This window comes from Chelonus insularis, unplaced genomic scaffold (assembly GCF_013357705.1).
Source record: "Chelonus insularis isolate UGA/USDA-ARS -01 unplaced genomic scaffold, ASM1335770v1 contig_131_pilon, whole genome shotgun sequence".
In the NCBI taxonomy this organism is placed as follows: Eukaryota; Metazoa; Arthropoda; class Insecta; order Hymenoptera; family Braconidae; genus Chelonus; species Chelonus insularis.
Genome location: NW_023276372.1, coordinates 2293504 through 2315642, shown reverse-complemented (window position 1 = coordinate 2315642; position 22139 = coordinate 2293504). Strand labels below are relative to the sequence as shown.

Sequence of the window (22139 nt, the reverse complement as noted above, 5' to 3'; positions counted from 1 at the left end):
ATTGTCAAGCGTTAGTCGTTGCAAAATGTTTATTCAATTCCGTTTACCGTTTCACTGAGATATTTACTTGTCTGCTTTCTATATACAGACGACAATACGCGACATCTCGTCCTTATTCCTGTTGGGCATAAAGTTTGAATGAGAACGGACTCAAAAGTGACATGTAAACATAAATTTCTGTTGAGAAACTCAGTTATATTTTACTCTTTCGGTATATAAAGTAGGATATGAGTTTGGAATATAAATGAAATTGAATTTTCAAGATAGGAAAAATAAGGTTTATCAAGTTAATTTGTCAATATTTTATAAATTATTCTTTTAACAAATATTTTTAAAGTGTGAAAGAAGCTGAAACAAGATGGAATATTGAATGAAGGGAATAAATATTTACTGAGTGTATTCAAGAAACTTTTGCAGTTTACTATCTAAAAACATCATATTAAGAATACATTGAAGATGAAAAGAAGTCAAGGGAATAAAAAAAATTTTTAAAAGCTGAAGCACTGGTTGACTTTTTATTAAAAATCTTCCAACTATTCTATTAATAATGTAATTGGCTCTACTTTTATCCTGAGAGTTCTTCTGATTTGAATTACAATACCATTTATTTAATAATGTCTTTATAAAAATGTGAAAAAAGTTGTCAAAATGAGATTAATTGGATAATTATAGTCCATTTTAAAGAATTATGATTATTAAAATTTTTTTTCTATTATTCTAGTATGTTTTAGAGAGATTCATGAAATGCGACATTATAGTTTTGAAGTGAATAATGCTTAGATGAAAGAGGAAGTGAGATCGAAAAAATTGAGGCCAGAGAGTATGAAAAGGAGTTCGCAAGGAAGCACTCGTACAAATATAACGACGATACATTTTCCACAGCTGTTGAGTAAACTTTGAGTCTCTTCTTTTCTGATTCGTGTTTTTTTTTTCATTTTTATATTCATGTACCCGCGGTATTATCCATGATCAGAGATTTAAGTACAGAAAAGTAAAATTCTATGGCTACGTTTGGTTCCTCGTTCACTCATCCTCCTTGTTCGTCAATGTACGTGTATTTCGGTTTACTAGTATTATATATGACATGTTAGAATCCTGTACTTGCACAAGCTGCTTCAAATCCCCTTCTTGTAAGTTTATTTGTTAGATCTTTTGGATTTTCAAAAAGACGAAGTTCGGTGAACTGAAAAACTTATTTCCGGATGATACCCGCAAATTTCGCGTGCGCGAAAGATGCGGCGATCGATTATTTCCCGGATGGTATCAACAATATCGTTGCAATACAATCGCATACTTCACAAAGAGTAAAATGTTTCTACACAAGGGAAATATTTCACAACTATTTTCATTTAGACGGAAATAAAAATATTAAAAAAATTTTTACATGAATTAAATTTATATGTTCTTCGACTTAAAATAGAATCGTACCTTTATTTTCATATTTAATTTGTAAAAATTTATTTCTAAAAATATTCACTTTTATGTAAACTCAAAGCATTCAACGATTTTCAGACTCTTTTCGTATGATGAAACATATTTTGTATTTTATTTTTTAAAAATATCAGAACTTTAAAAAAACATTTCTCTATTTATTAATGGCATGAATTGCAAACTAAATAAACACCAGAGCACTGCTTTGAAAAAGAATTATTTTATCAGCAAAAATTCTTTGTCAAATATTTCCTTACAATTAATTATGCCAGCCCATTTTTATAAAAAAAATTTACTTTTTAATCTAAAGCTTTATGATGAGCAAAAATAATTCTCAATAGCATAATCCTTGTCTATCGATTGAATAAAACATGATGAAAACATTTCACTACATTTTAATTATAAAATTATGTATTATTACCAGTAGAAACATTTTTATTTCATTTTTATATTTCTCTTGATTAATTAGAAAAAAGGCAATATCAAACAATTTGCCTGGGTATCAAATATTTATTCATAAATATTTATTTGCATAACTTTATAACATTTTTTTTCGAGTAAGGATGTGATTTTTTTACATTTGATTTAATATAAATCAAATATTGTTCTTCTTCTCTGGAATGGAAAAATAAAAACAAATATCAATTACAGTATTCCACGCTGCATCGAATAACTGTTGAAATGTGAATGACATTATTTGAAGAGCATGAATTTAGATATTCCAACAGAGAATGCCGTCAATGTAATATTCCAAATTCCAAAATACGCGTGTTTATGTTAAATACCGAAGCATCGTCGTCGTAAAAGCCCAACACAATAGTTAAACTTGCATTCATGTTACGAGGTTTGCATTAGATAGCATTTACATGATGCTTTACGATCAAAACAATACTGCTTAATGAGCATGTCGATATTATTTATTAAATAATACTGTAAATGGTAGGTTCATTCGAAAGTTAATTCAATTAAGATATTAAGCATTACGAATGATCAATAATGATAGAGATTATTAATAACGTTGATGAAGATTCTTTAATGATAAAATTATGATGTGGAGCCATCAAAGAGAATGAAATATAGAAAAGGGGAAAGGAAAATAGAGGAGAGTATTTGATAGAATGTGAAAAATTTTTACAATGATAATAGATTCAACGGTTAAATGTTCTTAGCGTGAAATTAAATTTTTCCTCGTAAATTTAATTCTATATTAGATTGTCGGAACGATACTAGAGCTCCCAGTAAGAACATTTTAGCATTTTTGCTGACTTGTCAAAGACGTGACAGATTTTTAGCCATTTTTGTCATTCCCTTAAATTAAAACAGTAGCATACTCACTATTTTAAACGAGGAGCTTTCAGTGAAAATAATTGTTAAATGTATTTAAATTAATTTATTGAGGTGAAAAGTAGTTAATTTAGTGAGTGAAGAGGCTTGGAATGTGTTTTTTGTTTTGTTAAAAAAGTTGTTCAGTGCAGAATAAACGTTTTCCACTGGTAATCCAATATAAAATGAAAAAGTTTAAGCCCCAAAAATTCGTGGTGGAATAAAATTGATTTTTTTGCCACATTTTTCTTTTATTCTTTTTCTCAACACCTTGCGTATCAAAAAAATTTCGAAATACCTTGAAACTTTACTACCGCTTTTCTGTTAACTTTGTACTGAAAAGCAGAGTCGAAGCGGCACTTGGAAGAATCAGTTCGACTGCCCGAAACTTTTATTCTACATTTGGTGTTTTCCCTCTTTCTCTTCATACCATCCTGCGTACTTTTAAATTTTTCTCTTTACTTTTTCACTCGTACACTCAGCTACACCAAGTAAAGGAAATAGAAATAAAAAAGCATGACACTATACTGGTACGATAGCACCTCATGCTTCAATACGTTCGCAAGACAGTCGTACAAATGACGATAAAGTTCTCGTCATGAGATACTTCTTCAATACCACTCAGATTTTCTTTTTATTTTTTTTCCTGCGTAATTTTATTTTACTTTCTTTCTGAGCTTTCGAGTTTCCAGAAAATTTTTATTTGAAATTTTATTTTCTCTTCACATCCTCCACAAAAGTTGAATTTTAATATACGTTTATATTTATCAATAAATCCAACAAAATCTTTCAAGGGTCTGCACTTCACTGTTTAACTGAATTTAAGATTGAGAATGTTAGCTTTCATCAGAAATCAATACTCAAGAAATCAACTTGAAAAATAAAAAGAATTTATGACATGGAAAAGTAATTTTATTCAAAAAGATTTTCATCTTTACTTTATACTTGTAGCTCTGACAGCGAATCAATTTGAATACCCTCTTGGTGAAGTTACCTCCAGAGTAGATATTTCACGAAAACTTTAATCAAAGCAAATTTGTGGGACAGAAAAATTAAATTATGCTGACATTCCACATTGTTCCTTCCATTTATATTTCCTCTGGATTTATTTTTCTCATAAAAATTTATTAATTTTAACCACAAAACACAGAAATATTTATTCAATCATAAAAATAAGTTTGCTAAATTTCATCAAACTCCTTTTAATCAATTCTTCATTCAACTATTTTTTTCTCTTACTCTCATTGTCACCAATTCTCATTGATTCAATAGATTCAATATTACCTACAGCTCGGATATATAATATTATTTGCCAACAATCATCAACCTATGAAATACCATATCTACAGATGAATACAAACCGTTGCGCAATAGAAAATTACAAATTAATAGCACAAGCAATTTATACAGACATTGATTAATTGCTATTTACTTGCAAATTTCTAGTGCTTGGATTTACACGATCGTACGATTCACGAACGACGTTAGCGTTTGAGTATATAAGCACTGGTGCCTGTGTGTCATTTATCAGGAAACTACATTAGCACAGCTTAGCATCTAGTGCACAACAATCACAGATTTTGTTTATTATTTATATACTATTTGTTTATGATAAATAATTACATCAATCCACTTGAATCAAGGTCTACACATTGTCATCAACATATACAAGTATCAAAATCCATGCTCGTTAGAAAATAGTTGATGTATTTAAACTTGCATCAGCTCTTTCAAAGCAAACGGTCAATTGTTTTATTACCTTCCAATTAAGCTCTAAACTGTAAGCAAATTCGTACTGCTGGATGAAGAGATCAAAGAAATGTAAATAAATAAATATAGAATAAATTTACCTATCTTGAATTTAGTTCTCAACTTTATCCTCGTGACTGCTTTTATTTGTTGAAATTCTACAGATAGATATGTGTATATACAAACCCAGATATTTCTCAGTATAAATCTCTTTTACTGCGTCAAATTACCTTCCTTACTTAGAAGTAAACAGACTAAATTCCCAAGTGCACAAGCACGTTAACACTTGCTTAAATCTGAAATCGTTAGACACTTTCTGAAACTTAGATGTTAAGCTGCTGGTGGGTTTAAGTTATAGACAAACTTCTGAAGGATACAACTCTCATAATGTGAAATCCTTCAAAGATTTCTTTTTTTGATTGATTGTCATTTTTTAGTTTAAAGTTCATCAGTGATTTTTAGCTAATGGAGTAAAAAGTGACTTTAATATATTTAAAAATACATTTTTGGATACTATTTATGGGAAAACAATTAAATCAAATATTTCAACAGCACAATTAAATATTTAATAACTATGAAATAAAATTAATTGATTTCATTATGAAATAATATATTTAAAAATAAGTAATTGATTCCATTTATCTGATTTAATAAAATATTTTATTAATCTCTAACAATATTTTATTGAAAAATAAGTGAAGAAAAATTTTTAATAATACTGATGAATGTTAATTAAATGAAATTAATTTTTTTTAATGATGGAATGATTTAACAACGGTTTTTAAGTTGAAATAATCTATCTAATTTACTTGAAAGAAGCTTATTCTATAGAAAATTTAATTATAAGACTCTTAATGAAGGTTTTGTAATTTTTCGAAGAGTACTATTCCTTTCGATTGTTGAAAAAAATAGCTGAAAGCTAAAAAAAATGATACGATAGATTTTATAGAATCTATAAAACTATTCTGTCGTAATTTCTTTTTCGAATTAAAATAAAATCTGAAATCTGTGAGCTAATAGGAAAATCTTGTTGAAAATTTGGAATATTCAAACTATAGAAAGTTAATAAAGCTGGAGGTTATTCGGACTATTTTTTATTCCATTCAGGAATTAAATAATTCTATTGTCCATTTGCTAGCATTGGTACTCACATTGTTTAATTGAAGAGTTGCGTTGGAAAATTTCAAGTCCTACCAATTTCCTGCATCACGGTAACTATGGCTATCGAGTACCATTGCTCGGCTGTCAAAGCCACCGATTAATAGAATGGGTGGTAGAGAAATAGGAGGAAAAGAGAACGAATAAAAGAGTATTGAAGAGTGTGGATAAAAGAGCAGTAGGGAGTGGAAACGAGAAATGACCCACCTTCGATAGCTGTGCAACATCGAATCGCACTCGACAGCCACTGATTCCCTTGATAACGTACAACATTATTCGACTAAATAAAATTGTCGTGACTCCGAGGAAATTCTGTTTCACACTCATGTTGTTAAGTTCTAAACATCGAATAAGCTGAATATGATGTCAAATCACCACAGGTTCTGAACTATTTCTAAGACTATTTTTATCTTTAAGTCACGTTTCAGCTACAATTTAAAGAATTTTGGCAATGATCTCCAAACTATTGGTCCTATAACCATGAATTATTTAAAAATATTATATATATTGAAGCAAAAAAATATTAGCTTACATTTGATGGGTTGAAATAAAAAGTGACTATTACGATAAACTTTTTTTTAAGAGTGAGAGAAATAATTTGAGTAGGTTGATAGAAAAGTATTGGGTTGAGCTTTACGTTAACTCTAATTAAATTTTGATTTCCAGACAAAAAGCTCGAAGGAGAAATTTTCGTTTCAGGTACATATGATGAGTGACTTTTTCTCATGGCGATTCTGGTTGCTATTGATAGCAAATTCAACAAAAGCGATTCGTTAGTGAAAGATCAGTCCGTGAGCAACAATATAGGATTAACGGTAACCAAAAAAAAAACCTGGAGGCGAACGGTTTAAATGAGTCGAAAGGTTAAACAAAGCACGAGAAGGAGGAAATGTTTGAAAGAACAAGGTAAAAAATAGTATCAAAAGAGATAAAGATAAAATGAAAACCCGTGAAATATTTTCTTGTAAAGCTTAGTAATATGATTGGAAGGGAAGCGCACAGAAAGAAGCCAGCTGGAATGGAAGAAAAAATACAAAAAAAAAAGTAATACTATAGAAAGGATAACGTTGGAGAGAGGAATAAGGAAGAATTTAACTTAAATTCTAAAATTAACGTCAATTGTTAGCTCTTTTGTTCATAGATCATTTTTATTTATTGTATGGTTGAACAATAATTTGAGAATAAAACTTTTTTGATTTTTCATATTTTTATTAATGAAATTTTTGAAAAATTTATAATATCTTTGATAATTTTTTTTCCAAAATAGTTAAAAGAATTTCTTTATATCAAATCCATATTCAAGTATAAATTCACATGCTATTGATAAATGAATAAAGTTGTTAAATTTTTTGAAAAATTCCAAAAATTTTTCTGGAAAATACTCCGCCATTATTACAATACTTCACAAAATATTATCGAGAGCTTTTCTAATGAAAAATTCTCTGTGTATATTTATCCATCTGTATTCCACAGTTTTTTGAAAAATAACTTTTGCTAAATATTTATTCGAGTGTATTCTAGCTAACGTTGCCTATGGTGAAGTTCTTTCATTTTTGAATTTGGCTGGCTGACTATAGTTATTATCAGTCAGTGAAGAAAGGCTGAAACAATGATGATTCCACATGAAAATAAAAGACTGAAGCGAATTAACGAGTCCGAAGTTGAAAAAGAAAATTTTGAAAAATCTGTCGCAATTTTTCCATATATGGAAACAATACACCATCGATTTTGTGGATCTATTCGAGTGCCACAAGTAACGCCCATGCATTCAATGGCAATTCGTGGTTGAATGTAAAATTGAAGCGATGGTAGTGACAATTGAAAAGTTCCAGGCAGCTTTTCACGGGTATGTGCATGACATGATTCAATAGTAAGGGACAAACAAAGATATCAATAGTAGGAAAAACTTCTTTTATTTGCAAATTATTTCAACAAACTATTCATATAATAAGTTGATAAAAACCCAGAAATAATAAGTTAAAGTTTATGTTCATTTTCAATTTTCATTTCAATAAGAGAAGAGAAGTTTCTACGACGACAAATACATCTAAGTAGTGTGGTAACAGGAATTCAATAGGAATAATATCCCAACCAAAACTGCCTGCGTGAATATTGGATTCATATGTAGTTGAGTCTGCATAAGTATGAGAATCGAGTCTTAGAGCGAGCAAAACCGTTCAGATAAGGTTATTGAATAGTTCTATAGGTTTACCTGATTCTCTCTAGTACATCTCGTATGTATATAGTGTAAAATAAAAAAAAGCTTTAAAGGATTTCTATTGAAAAATTCCAGCAACTTGGACCTTTTTGCACTCAACTACTCACAATTGGAAAAATAGCAAATTTTTCAATGCTTCAGCAATTGTTCTAAAAGTAACGAGTGTTGTAGCAAAAAAGAAATTCTAATATGAATAAAATGAATATTGCAACTTATAGCATTTTTTTTCCTTTCAATAAAAATTCACAAAAAATTCTTTTATAAAAAATATGTAATAAAAATATTATTTTTTAAAATATGTAATTGTTTTTTTTTGATACTTTTATGCAAGATAGAGAATATTAAATAAGTGCCAATACTTCGAGAATTGGGTCACACAATGGAGTATCTTTGGTGAAAGATACAGGAAAATCCCTATTATAGATGTATTGATTATTCTGTAATTTGATAGTAAATATATTCGACCAGCAGTTACATAGTTGTGGTAAGTTGTAGCAGTGCTCAAAGGGTCATATGGAAGCCAATCATAGTGGTCTGAACTACTACTTCACTGAGGACAGTGTAATTAGTCTAAGGAGCAGACAAAGTCAAATTTAATTTTCATTATTGGCCACAAACCAGACGTTTAATACTGAATGTAATTATATATTACTGAGTAATAATTACTCTATGCCATATAAATTGAAATTCCGACCACAAGTTTCTTGATCTCCATCCTATCTATATAGACAAGCCATCTATATACCATTCACCATTCTCACTACCTCTCAATACCTCTTGCAAATTCTATCTTCGACATTTGAGCCACAAACATGCAACCACACTATTCGAAATAACACCCTTTCTATGACTCCAGAATATCATCGACATTCTGAGGTAGAGATCCTATCTACACATAACCGAGAACAAATGAAAATTAAATATTGGATGATTGGTATCCATTTCTATTACCAATAAACTTTATTAAGATTCATTTCGATGAAATTCCCATTTAATTAATTAACTGCTTCACTAGTGAACTATGATCAATATCAACTTAATTGAAGTTCAAATACTGTAATGGACAGAAAAAAAAATTTATCTATCAAAAACTGATGCTCATTGGAGTATAAAAAAGAATAATAAAGAATAATGAAGAATTAAAATAGCTTCGTTTATTTTGAGCAATGAAAAACAAGTTGTTAGAGGGTTTTTAATAGAAAAATGAACAAATCAGATAGACAGCTATTACAGTAATTACAATAATAAGAAAGAATGTATCAAATCAAAAGAACAATCAAGATATAACGACATATGCACGAGCACTTCTTCTGTTCTATTCATTCTATTCGGACGCGCTTGGTAAATTGGCCATTCCGTTGGCAATAATCGTCTAGGGTTGGTAATAATCACCAATATCGACGATGTAATAGAAGAGAAAAATGCCTGGATATGGTTTTTCCTTCTTTTTGTATTCACTTTTTTATTTTCACAGTTACGATGTGGCTTTGTGATCTCTGTACAGTCTTCAACTACTCTTTTTTTCCCCTCCAGATCTCTTTTACACAATTTCGACTATTGATCTCTCCAGAGCCTAATACCGTCTTTCTCCGTTAGTGGAAGAGACTTTTCCAATTATCTAATGGAATTATTTTCCAAGTGGATGAGAAGCAAACAATTACACCTCGATATGTTGCAGTATCTAATAAAATAACAAGAGATGAAAAATAAAAGTAAAGATTTATTTGGTAGCAGAGTGTGTTGTAAGACAAAAGAAAGAAAATAGTATATTTTGAGTTAACCACTAAAGCTTTCAGAACTGGCTCTAAATCCAATCGACAGAATTTGCTTGGCTGAGCGTAACATATAACATTCAGTAGAATACGTTAATATTAGTAGTTGTAGACAAGGGAATCAGACTCAGGGATAAGAGTAAGGAGAGTGAGACCCTGAATAGTCTCTCTCTTGGTGTATATGTATACATACATAGGTATATATAACGAATGGAATACGAACATTCTGTATTTCATGGTCTGCATACCTTGTAACGAATGTTCGGCGCTTTGTGATTTATGCTTTGTTCCCCAAACTCCTTCGTATGGCTAGAAACCCGCGAGCAGAGGGTTCGAATGTTGAGAAAGAGAAAAGAGATAATCGTATGTGCCCACAACTCTAGATTCCTTAATAGAACACAAGATTCCAGAGTTTCACTAAGGGTGGAAATGATGTCATTACTGAAATTTATCAAAGACATTAGCCGCTCAATGTTCATTTAATTGAGGTGAATAATGTGGAGAGCAAAGGAAATAACAATAAAAAATACGTAACGACCAAAAGTTACCAGACTTTGCAATTTGTATGTGTGTGGATTGTATACACAATAATATTATACCTTCCTACTCTAGAGTTTTTATATTCTATATAGGAAAAAAAAGAAAAATAACTTTCAAACTCATCATGCGGTTGATTGCAGAAATTTTTCATTTTTTTTCTTGTTAAGGAGACAAGAGAAAAAAACTTGAGTCTTAACTAGTTTGTTTGAGGGTGTATAACATAAAGGTAATACCAAGAGTTATACTTGTAATATATTCGAGCAAAAAAGAACACAAAATTCACCAGTATAGCATTTAATATTTTGCAGAGAAGCAGAAGAGATGAGGAAAAAGTCGATAAAAGTTTGAATTGATACTTTGTCCAGCATTAAAAAATTGAGGTTAAAGAAATAATAAACTATGACAATGAGGTTGATATTTTTTAATACTATTTGATATTAGAATGAAAATATTTTAATAAATTTTTCGAACTTGTCTTAATAGTCTTCTTAATAGGACTTTTACTTAACCCTTCTTTCATTTTTAAATTCTCATTGCTTTTAATTTTCTCTTCTAACAGTCTGCTTTGTTTCAATAATTCTCCAACTTCTCTTGCATGCTTCAGCTTATTTCTGTTGGCGTCTAAAAAAATCTGCAACCTTTCATTTTCGTTTCATTCGGTTTCTCTGGTCTCATTTTTTTAAGACGTTTTCCTCTTGACTTGGTCTATTGCCTGTGTCCAATGTTGTAAATGGAGTTCACTACTCACTTCTCTACTTTCATGTTAATGTTTGTCCGCCTCTAAAGAGCTTTAGCTGTCTCTTACTATTCCTCCACCTACTTTTATACGAAGCAAGGAATATCCTTTCTTATTGCGCGTTCAACTTTCACGAATAGCAGAATGAACTTCCCTCGCACAATTTCTGCTTAGTTTTGTCCGCTACCCAAAAATACGACTGTTCATAGACAAAGTATCTGCAGAGAAAATAGTAAGAAAGTGCAAAGCAAAATTCTCGCATTTCTACTAAAGTTCTGTAACATTTCTCTAGAGAAAAAAAACCAGAGATGGAATCCCAAATCCACTCGGTGCTCTGTCCCTCGTATTTCTCATGGACTTATCGTGTCGCTACAAATATACTGTCATGACTGTCAACGTCCCAAGCGATTTGTCGACTAATTTTGCTACACCCCCAAGTCTACTTCTTTTTCGCTCTCTTATACTACCTTTTTGCGTCATTATACTGACATTTATATTAAGTTAATTTGACGACTACACCTAATGTGACATGTTATAGGTGGATTTCATTATTTTTTTTTCTCATTCACTATTGATTTTTCACGATTTCATAACGTGTGACTCTGTAGTTCAGAGTAAATCTCATTAAAAGTTTGATGTAACAAGTTTTGTTAGTATTGGTAACAGAAAAGTTTACTTATTCAGAATATTTATTTGTAATCATGTAGAGTATTATCCTATCTTCCCACAATTATAAATAAATATAGCCTTTACTAATTTTTATAGCATTCTTAGATGTTGATGGACTTTTAAGATTTAATATCTTGGTGAAGAATAATTGAATCTTCATCAACTATAGCTCATTTTAAAGTTTATAATTTCCACTTCAACATCTTATGTTCGAAAAATCTTATTCTTCCTCACTAGTCTGCAAAAAATTGGAAAGAAAGAGAACTGATGATTCTTCAATTTTTAATAGCTATATACTAAAATGTTTGAAGTGAAAGTCTAAAGAAAAAACTTTTTTTTGAGTTTAATGAACTTGTTAAGTTTAAAGTAGATATCCCAAGCTTCAAAATAAGCTTTAGTTGATTAAAGGTCCATTATTTTTCTCTACAAGACAGCCCTGGAATGTAGATAACTGTTTTGAACAAAAATTATCATTTTTCAAGATGAATGATTAACATATTTTTCAATGTAATCATGAATAATGTTAATAATCTTCTAAAAGTTATATTCAAGAGCTATCTTACATGGTCGTTGATGAAATAAAGGTGTAAATCGACATACTAAATAGGTTGAACGTCTATTACTTCACAGCGATTTTATTTTTTTCTACACTCTACTACCACTTTTCTTTTTTATGCTCATTGCCCTCGTCATTTGCAAACGTACAGATGCCCTTTTTACAGCTGTACTGAAACTTTTCACAACCAATGCTAGTAGTGAGATGAAAAGAGTCAAATGAAAGTTGAAATAAGGATAAAATTCCTTTGGGCTTTATTTCTCGCCCGACGAAATGCAAAACTTTAATTTCGACGAGCATTAAGTTGCCACTTAGGTAACGGGTTCGTTAAGGGTATCACGCAGACATTCGCATTCTGGCAAAGTTTTGTTGGTTGGTATCAAATAAAAAAAAAATGAAGAAAATATAGTAGGAAGAGTTGAAACAAAACTGAATGCCTGAGAACTTTCATTTATTCAAATTATGTTTATTTTACAAAGGCAAGGTAGAAGAGAGCTTTCTCTCGTGTTCCTATAAAGCCAATTAAGCTACCAGACTTCTCAACTGGGCGAGAGAGAGAAAGAGAAGGTGAAGGCTTACAATTTGTTGGGATTGCTCGATTAATTCAATTTTCTCTCTTATGTTGCCTATGGTCGACGTGTACGCGTCGAGCTTCAAAATTGCACCTCAAATGCTTTTATCTACGCATTCTAGTGTTATATCTTACTACATCGTTTCTTTAGATCAAATTTAAAATTGAAATTCAATTTAATTTGCCTGCAATATCTCACTTCTTTATCATATTAATATTTTAAATTCCAAACAGATACCACTATGGATATTCTTCTATTATTCTTCCTTCATAAAAATGCTAAACTGATTTTTTTCCTCTATTGAAATTTATTTATTGTTTATCGTAGAATTAACAAAAAAATTTCCATTCAAGTTTTATTTTCTTTTGAATTTATTTCCACTTGAAATGCAGTTTTGAACGAGTTCAAAAGTTCTTTGAAAAGCACCCTGTATAATAAGAAAACTATTTGAAAGGTAAATTCTTATCATAATTTGTACCAGATATAACTTTTAGTATTTTCGAATGAACCTAAATTGTAAGATTAGAAATTATGCTACTAACAATAACTTCAATCTCTAAGACTATTAGTTAATTAGAATTGCGATAAACTTTGCTAATTTTTCTACTTGAGAACTTTAAGAAGTTTATTATGAGTGTTATAGTGTTAAAGCAACATTAAGATTAAAATAAAAAGTGAGATAAGCTGGTAAACTAAATACTTACATACATTAATATACACTTACTATTTATTATGAAATACAAAGAATATCAAATTTGCTTCTCTTGACTTTGATTTAAATAAACTTGTAAAAATAAAAAAAAAATATCACATATATTTTTTCCATTACTTGGAATTCCAATTTATATTCTAAAATAGAAAAGTTTTACAATCTAAACCTCAATTTTTTCAGAATCATGAAACTTATTGGAGTAATGATGTAATATTCTAGTGGCAAATATTGACTTAACTTTATTACAGTAAATTCCATTTTCAATCTAATTAAGAAAAAACTTTTTTCCATTTAAATATGAAGTGTATGTAAATTTGACCTCAATAATTTTCAAAACCCCATCTCTCGACATATTCAACCAACTATTTGATGAGAAAAAAAATTGCTAAAGGTTCCTGAATATAAATCATGTAACAAATAAACATCATTTATTCTAGCATTTTAGTTAAATTCGATATAACATTTGTTAATTGAAGTCTAGCATGAATATTGGGTTGGAGTTGGAGCATTAAATGTAATGTATGTGGTTGATATGAGCATACGAAAGAGGGCATCAAGAGAAATGCTGCAAATGTATCTAAAATATAAAGGCCTAAGGCTATATAGAAGATCTTGGAATATAATATAGTAAAGTGTACGTGCCGAAATGCATTTGCCATCTCCAAGAGTTGGAGATTCTTAAGAACAGTAGCGGCTACAAATATACAGTTTGAGCTATGCCCCAGAGGCTCAGTAAGTACAGTACAGTATAATTGCTGGTAAAAGTACTCAAGTCAATGAAATCCTATGTGAAGTAACACGTTCCTCTTCTAGGCTACGAGTTATGGTTTACCACAACTTAACAATATGTTAGTAATAATGCTGTAGAGAAATTTACTTTGTTCTTCGTGTATACATAAATTCAATTAAAAATCCTTAACGAGATACATGCATAAAATATATAAAACGATGCCAATTTTAATTTTGTCCTGTATTTCAAGCGTATTTAAATTACGAGAAATAAACTTTTCGTCATCAGTATCATTAAAGGCATATATGCATCGTTTGAATGTATATGGAATAATCATTCTTAAAATCTCTGATTAAAGGATTTAATCTCTCTAAATTAGTAGAGAATTAAAGAGATTACATCCATGAATAAAAGATGAAACGTACGTGGATAATTCAATTTATTATAAACTTGAGATTAGATTAAGACTCTTTAAATGAACGGTAAAAGCTCTTTTGGGCTTGTTTGAAGATTATAAAAAATATCTTTGAAAAGTATTAAATTAGCTGTACATTGAAAAAAATGATATTACTAGATAACGAATATTTTTTGCAAGATTAATAGATTTTTGACATATATATAAAAGCCTTGTGACTCTAGTGTAATGTCAATATAATTCTAACTGACCAATATTTCTTATGTTACATAAACAATGAATGTTCCATTAATTTTTTTTTTTGTTCCATTAATATTTTAAGCTTAGTCGAAGAAATAAATTTTTGTTTGAAAAATAATATGAAAGAATTTCAAATCTGTTTCAATTTGTGTTTTGTATTAAAATGTCACATAAGTTAAAAACTTATCCCATTTTAATCAAAAGTATCCCAGAGATTAAGTGACAAAGACACAAGAGATAACATATAAATGCTAAAAACTGATTGTTATTAATATTTAAAAAAAAAAAAAAAAAAAAAAAAATTGACAAGTTACGGAAAATTTATTACTTGTAGCGATGATGATGTGTTGAAATTAAATTGAACATTCAATTAAAGTTAGTTTATTGATATCAAGGGAACTTGGTTATTGTTAATATAGAGTACTAAATTATAAAATCAATTTATGCAACAGAAACTTAGTTTCAAAGTTAATAAACTTAACTACACTGCATCCTTAAAATTAATATACTACAAATTATAAAACATTCTAACATTGTTTAATGAAAATCACAGTCATTTTATTTATTCATTTATGCTATTTTTCTCAAACAAAAAAAAATCAGAAGTCATAAAACCTACAAGTAGCTCCGTTTACTGATTATGACATCAAGGATTCTCATAGCAGAATCCAATTCAAGATGATTAACTATTAATTAAGCAAATATGTTCATCTAAGGTTCAAGTAATTATGTAACAAAGATATCGAAGTGTCTACTTCATTAAGCTATCATTAACCTCTTTAATTTGTCAAACTCTTGAATGAAGCTAACTGAATGAAACTATAGCGTCAATCCAGTCTCATAATTCAGTGATGAATTTAATCAATGAGGAAAATCTAGATTGAGTTTAGATCCATTGCCGTAAGTCCAACATTCTCTATCATAATAGGAAGTACGACAGGCTTTACATACGTAACTACTTCATGTGTATGCGTATAACTCCAAGGATCCATAATGCACTTACGTCCTACACCAATGACCTGAACTCTTGCTCAAGTTCCTCGGTACGAACTGGATGGGCTTACTTGCACTACCACTATTGCCATGGGAAATCCTTGTCGGGAATGAGCTTCAAGTTGCCTCCTCTCTCGCCGACATGTGAAGAGTATAAGCCAGACATAGTGTAAGTAATATCCAAAAGCTTAAGGCAAGAGGTTTGCATCGATATATCATGTGCATATTTCCCATTGCCATCAACTTTTGCCTGAGGTGAATCTCTATAACGTGATCGTATTTGAACACTAAAAAGCAATTAGATTAGATTTTTATTCCAGAAATTATTACTTATGGGTAGAAATATGACCATAAGATGCTCATAAAGAGTCACTATAAATGAAAAATGAGAAATAATATTAAAAATAAATTTCAATTGCAAGAAATGTATGTAAAGTTCTTCACAAACATATTTATTAGATAAAATATATTAAAACATATTCTTTCAAATGTTTATTCGATGTATTTCATTTTAAATAATTAAATACCTAGGATTATTCGTATTTATTCATTATATTTAACTAAAATAGTGTTTTTTCCAGAAGATTATACCATAAAATTTAAATAAATGTTTTTTCCTTTCACTATAAGCAAATATAATCATATTTTTAATAAAATATTCCATTTTAGTTTATCAAATGGACAAGAATATTTAATTTATGATAACTAAATAGTATATTATTTTAAAAAAACCTTGATAAAAACTCTGATTATAACTTATTTTTTATTCCCTTTTGAAGATAAATTATAACTGCAAAATTAAACACAAAATATTACGAAAAACTAGACAACGTTAATATGCAATTTTGCTAAATTACTTCATTTCAAATGAAAATAAAAATTAATATTACACTCAAACATTTTCTCATCTATTTATGAAACTGAAAGATCAAAGCACCACAACACTTAGAAGGGAAAAGTAAATTCAAGTATTTCAAAATGTTCTCTACGCATATTTACCATTCCTTAAAATTTTTGCACTCTGCAAGAGCATCTTTCATATTTCAAATATTAAAACTACACGCAAGAAAGCTCTTAGTTATATTTGGAGCATGCACAAGTTGCCTGATCAAGAGTAGAGAGAATTAGGAGGATGAGACTCTCGAGAGTGCTGTACGTATAGGCTTTGAGGGTCATCATAGAAGGCGTAACATACATGAGGGATTATGGGTAGGAATAGTTAATTAAGTTTCTGATGGTCTCTGGGGATGACTTTATCTCATGCGGTCTCTACTCAATCATGTCCTGGCTACCATTGGTGACGTATTGCTCGCAATGGTAATTATAATTATATCAAAATTTTAATCTATCTTATAAACAACTTCCAATATCAACCTACTTTGAATCATCAATTTCGATTTAATAGATGAATAAAAGTTTCAATGAAAGAACCATGATGGTTCCTAGGTTTTTTTTTGAATACTTATTGTGTCTAGGGAAACAATATACCTAATTAGAACACCAAAATGACACTCGTTCCTATTTTCCAATACCAAATGTATGTTTGTGCATGATATTAATCTAGCACGTTACGTGCAGTGCATAATCATAATGCAAATAAAGCCAATCGCATGTGTAATGAAGATCTCATTGAATGTTGAATCAGATAGGTTCACCCTTTGGAGTTTGCAACGTGTGTCGTTGTTATTCCATGTCCAGAGCCTCGAGCTGTTTCTAATTAAGTAGAAGCAGTCATATAGTCTTGCGTACTGAATTACGTGAAATGAACTTAATGAAAGAAAACAGAAAGAAACAAGAGGTAAAAAGTTAATTATAGGCATGCATATGTTGTTCATAAGCTGGTAACATTGTTTGGACTCTTTATTTGCATAGAGATTTACTTGGACACTTGTAATTTCATGCAAATCTTTTATTGGCTAGTCAATTTTTAGCAAACAGCTTTTATACTGATTTTGTAGAAATACGTGTTGGCTGCTATTGTTTAGAAGAGATAAAGAGAATGTTTTTTGATTTATTTTTAAGCTAAGAAATTTTTAAGAGAATGCTAAGATTGTTGGAATGAATCAATAACATAAACGTTCCCTGGCTAATGCAGAGTTATGAAAGTTTCTAATGGCTGTTATTCAAGCATGTAACCGGTGAATATATTTCATTTAGAAATCTACATTGGCTTGATCCTGTCAGCATTTATCTTCTCTTGATTTATGAAATTCCATTGTAATTAATCAGGAGAAAAGGGAATTTACAGAAAATAAGAGAATGGAAAGATAGAAAAAAAGCCCTCATGCTACAGATTTATCTACAAAAACGCCTTTATTTGATATTAATCGTGATTCTTTTTTTCTTTTATCAAACGTCAATATGGACTTATTTAATCGGAGTATTGGTACGATTAACGACTGACGAGATATTGCAGACGCTTGGGGCGGTTTGAGGGTGAGTTGCAATTTCCAACGTTCCAGACTTCACCAGAAATCTGAAGATCTCGTGAAATTAACACCGATATACTGAATACTTGGATATATAAAGAGAGAGAATACGAATGAATGAGAGGTCGATAGAGTACGAGAAAGAGAGGAATATATGAAAATATTATTGAGTCAGTATCAGCTTCTGATTATATATTGCAATTACGTGATACCCAAACTTTCATTAGACAAAATATGCAGCTAGCTATCATGTTGAATTTTTTTTCATTACAATCTCAATAAAACATCGATTGAAAATATTTGTATTGTATATATTGGCGAAAAAATTTATTTGCATAAACGAAATGTTGTCAATTACAAATAAATTCCATGTTCGAACTACGTAAAATCAATATTGAAGTTTTTATTACATTTATTAATTAAGGATTTACGAATTATTTTTATGAACTAGTGATTCACTTATAAATGATATAAAAAAATCCTATCAAATAAAATGCCAATGATTTTTTTTTTTGAAAGTGTTTTTAATTAAAAATGAATTTAATTTAATGAAGGAATCTAATGTTATTAATGATCTGTTTTATAGTTTTTAATAAATCACTGTGAGTATTCGACATGAGAATCTTTGTCTGAGAAAAATCCTAGAAAGAGAAAAAAAATGAAAAAGAAGTGAAAGAGAAGAAAATGAGTGTTGTAGACGAGGTCAGCCAACTGGATTCAAATATTTTTCCGCTGCACCGAACGAAGAGTAATGAGAGAATAGCCCATTCCATTGCACACGCTTTTCCTCGTTCTAGTTTCTTTTTTTTTTCTCACCCGCGCAAGTAGAAACGAGGAAAGACGAGAAGTAAACTACGGTTTCCCTAACACAACCGAAGCGGAAAAGTTTCTGAGATTTTGGGTTTTCCGGGTCCAGTTAGACATTTTACCAAGTGAAATGGTTCAGAGTTGAAAGGTTTCTTTGGCTCATCACATTTTTTTTACCATCTTTTTCATTAGAATACAAAAATGTTTTTTTCTGTTAAAATAAACTTTCTGTAGGGAAATATTGTTATTATAACTATAATGGAAATTTAGCTGATAAATTATCGAATTCAATGAACTGTTAAAATATTATGCTAATTAACAGAGTGTTTACCAATTCAATAAAAAAGCTATAAAATCATCATGATATGACTCTTTAATTTTTGTAAACCTGTTATCACATGATTATTTAAAGCTTGCAATTATTTATGAATAAAATAGTATTGACATGAAGCAATAAATATTTATTATCTGAGTAAATGTTTGAGCTTTTGCATCAAGTCAATATGTCAAAAGCCATTGATATTTCCAACATTTCTTTCTCCAAATGCACGTACTTAAAAAAAATTGAGTGAGTCTTAAAGTATAAATAAAAATGTAAATTTAAAATATATTTACAAGTGTCTTTGTGAAACCCTGAGCAAGTATTTTCAACAAAATTCCTAGGAAAATTGATTTTCAACACGTAAAATACATTTCGCTTTTGCTAGCACACAAAAGAGTATAAAATATTCTAAATGCATTCAAGTAATCTATTGAAATAAATTCATTGAATTAGATGCAAATGATTGACTGACGTTTTGTACTTTAAGAAAATGATTTTCTTACATTTACAAATTGTAAAAGATGGAGTTGAATGCTTGGCTTTTATTGGAATAAGAATAAAAGATTGGTCTAGATTATTAGATAGACGACAAAGACGTTCTTTACTGACAAGAATTTACCGTAGAAAAATAAAAGACTGCAAAATAGCATTTAAACGATAGATCGTTTCAGGGGAACAGTATCATATTCCAATAGCAATAACAGAACTCGGCACCTAACCTGTGAATATCCATTGGGTCTCCATTCTGCTTCGTAGTATATAGCTTTGATAGTAGAATATCCATGCGAATGCAGAAGGGTATGTCAGGAGGTAACAGAAGTGTTGAATATATGGTTGAGCTGTTCATCGATATATATATATGTATGTGAAATCATATAAGTATCTATGTATTTCGATATATACAATATCTGAAATTATAGCCAGATTCTTTTATGATTCATGTCCTACGTCAGGCGCGAATATAATACTTGATTATTCGATGAAAATGTCCAATATAATGCGTAACGTATGATGAATAACGTATATACCTGGCAAAAGTGTAAATGCAAATCAAAAATGGAATAGAATTGGCTTCGATCATACTGATAAAACATTCATCCGTTTTGGGAAATCCTATATTCATTACTTCAATACCATTTTCGCATTTTATCTGCGCATTCTGATACTTGAATAAATCACAAAACAATGATGTAATGACCCAAGGGAAATAAATTGTTCAATAACACGTTTTTATTATAAACATAACAACTGATATTTCGTAAATTTGCTAGTGAATTTTGGAAAAGTGTCAGCAACTAAATATATTTAAATCATTTAAAATAAACACGTGAAATTGCCATCATAAAATTGGATATTTTTCTCTAAAAAATATTTTTATATAAAAAACAAAATAACGAAATAATTCTTTTGGACTGGAAATAAATTTTGTTGTTAACTGAATGTTTTTATGTATTACAATTTATTGAAATGAGAGAAAAATTCCAAAGTCAAATAAAAACGAAAAATGATAAAGACATATTTGTCCTCTAATCTACTTTGTAGCGTATATTCATCGAATTTATCTTTCTTCATCAATCGCATAAAATTTATTTGATTCTTCACTTCTTTAATATTTCTTAAATATAAGTGACTGAAAAGTGTCTTTTACTTTCCAGAAGTTTATAATTTAATAAATAATATACATAAAAATATCCTCTTGAGAAATATTAGAAATCAATTTATTGATTAATTTTCAATTCAAAAAGTTTCTCTTGATTAATAAAATATAAATATGGAATCGAAAAAGTTGTTCTGTGAACATAGATAAGCTGAAAAGAGCATAAGCAAGTATTCTTAAAGTAAAAGAATCAAATATTTAAAATGCGTCTAAAGTTTGTCTCTGGAGTGTTTTATCGGTTCATATATTACTTTATTTCCAACAAACTCATCATTTTACGAAACTTTCTTTTTCTTTTCTTAAATTTCATCTATTTGACTATTTAAGGCTTTCTACATCTTTATATACACCTCGATGTAAGTTTGTATTCCTCGGGAGAGCTCAAAAGCCAGTGGGAGGAATTTGTTTTCCAATACAGCGTGTTCTGATGTGCAATAACTCCTACAATAAAAACAAGTAATATAACTTTAGTAGAATGACTACGACGTAGACGACGCCGGACGGACAGACTCGTCCGAACATGGCGATAGAACGACAAAGACAAGTGCAGTTGCATCAAGTTCTCTTCATGGTGTTTGAAACAAGGGATGCATAGACTCTGAGACTATGGACATAGAGAAACTGGGGGAATGAGAAAGGCTCGTATAGAGGTCAGAAGCCCACTGAGAATGAGAAAGTTTGGCAAACTGTGGTACAGATATCCGTTTGCCGGCGACGAGGATTTTGAGCATGGGATAGCCGTTCGTTCGGCCGAAACGATAAGGGTATAATGTGGCGCCGGAAAAGAGGAAAAGCATGAAACTAAAGTTTTATCCACCTGCAACAATGACGAAACTCTTTTGGAGCTGTATATACTGAAGAATGTCGAGCAATATATTTTGCATGACACTTTTATAATATTTTTTCCTTTTTTTTCAACGGGAATATATTATAAAAACAAATTGTAAGTACCCTGACCCTAGAGAGATCCTCCAACTTTACGCTTTAAATATTGTTTTAGATTTTTATTGGCTTAAAAGCGTTTCAACTGATTGTGTTTGAACTTTTATCAACTCTAAATCAATTTAAAATTCCCTTCTATTATGAATACTCATTTTTTTATTGTTAAAA

General features: G+C 29.9%; 1 protein-coding gene across 1 annotated transcript in view; it reads right to left on the bottom strand.

Moving 5' to 3' along the window:
- The window catches only part of LOC118073218 (TWiK family of potassium channels protein 7-like), a 152831-nt gene that overhangs the window by 40843 nt on the left and 89849 nt on the right, over nucleotides 1–22139 (bottom strand). The window lies entirely within an intron of this gene.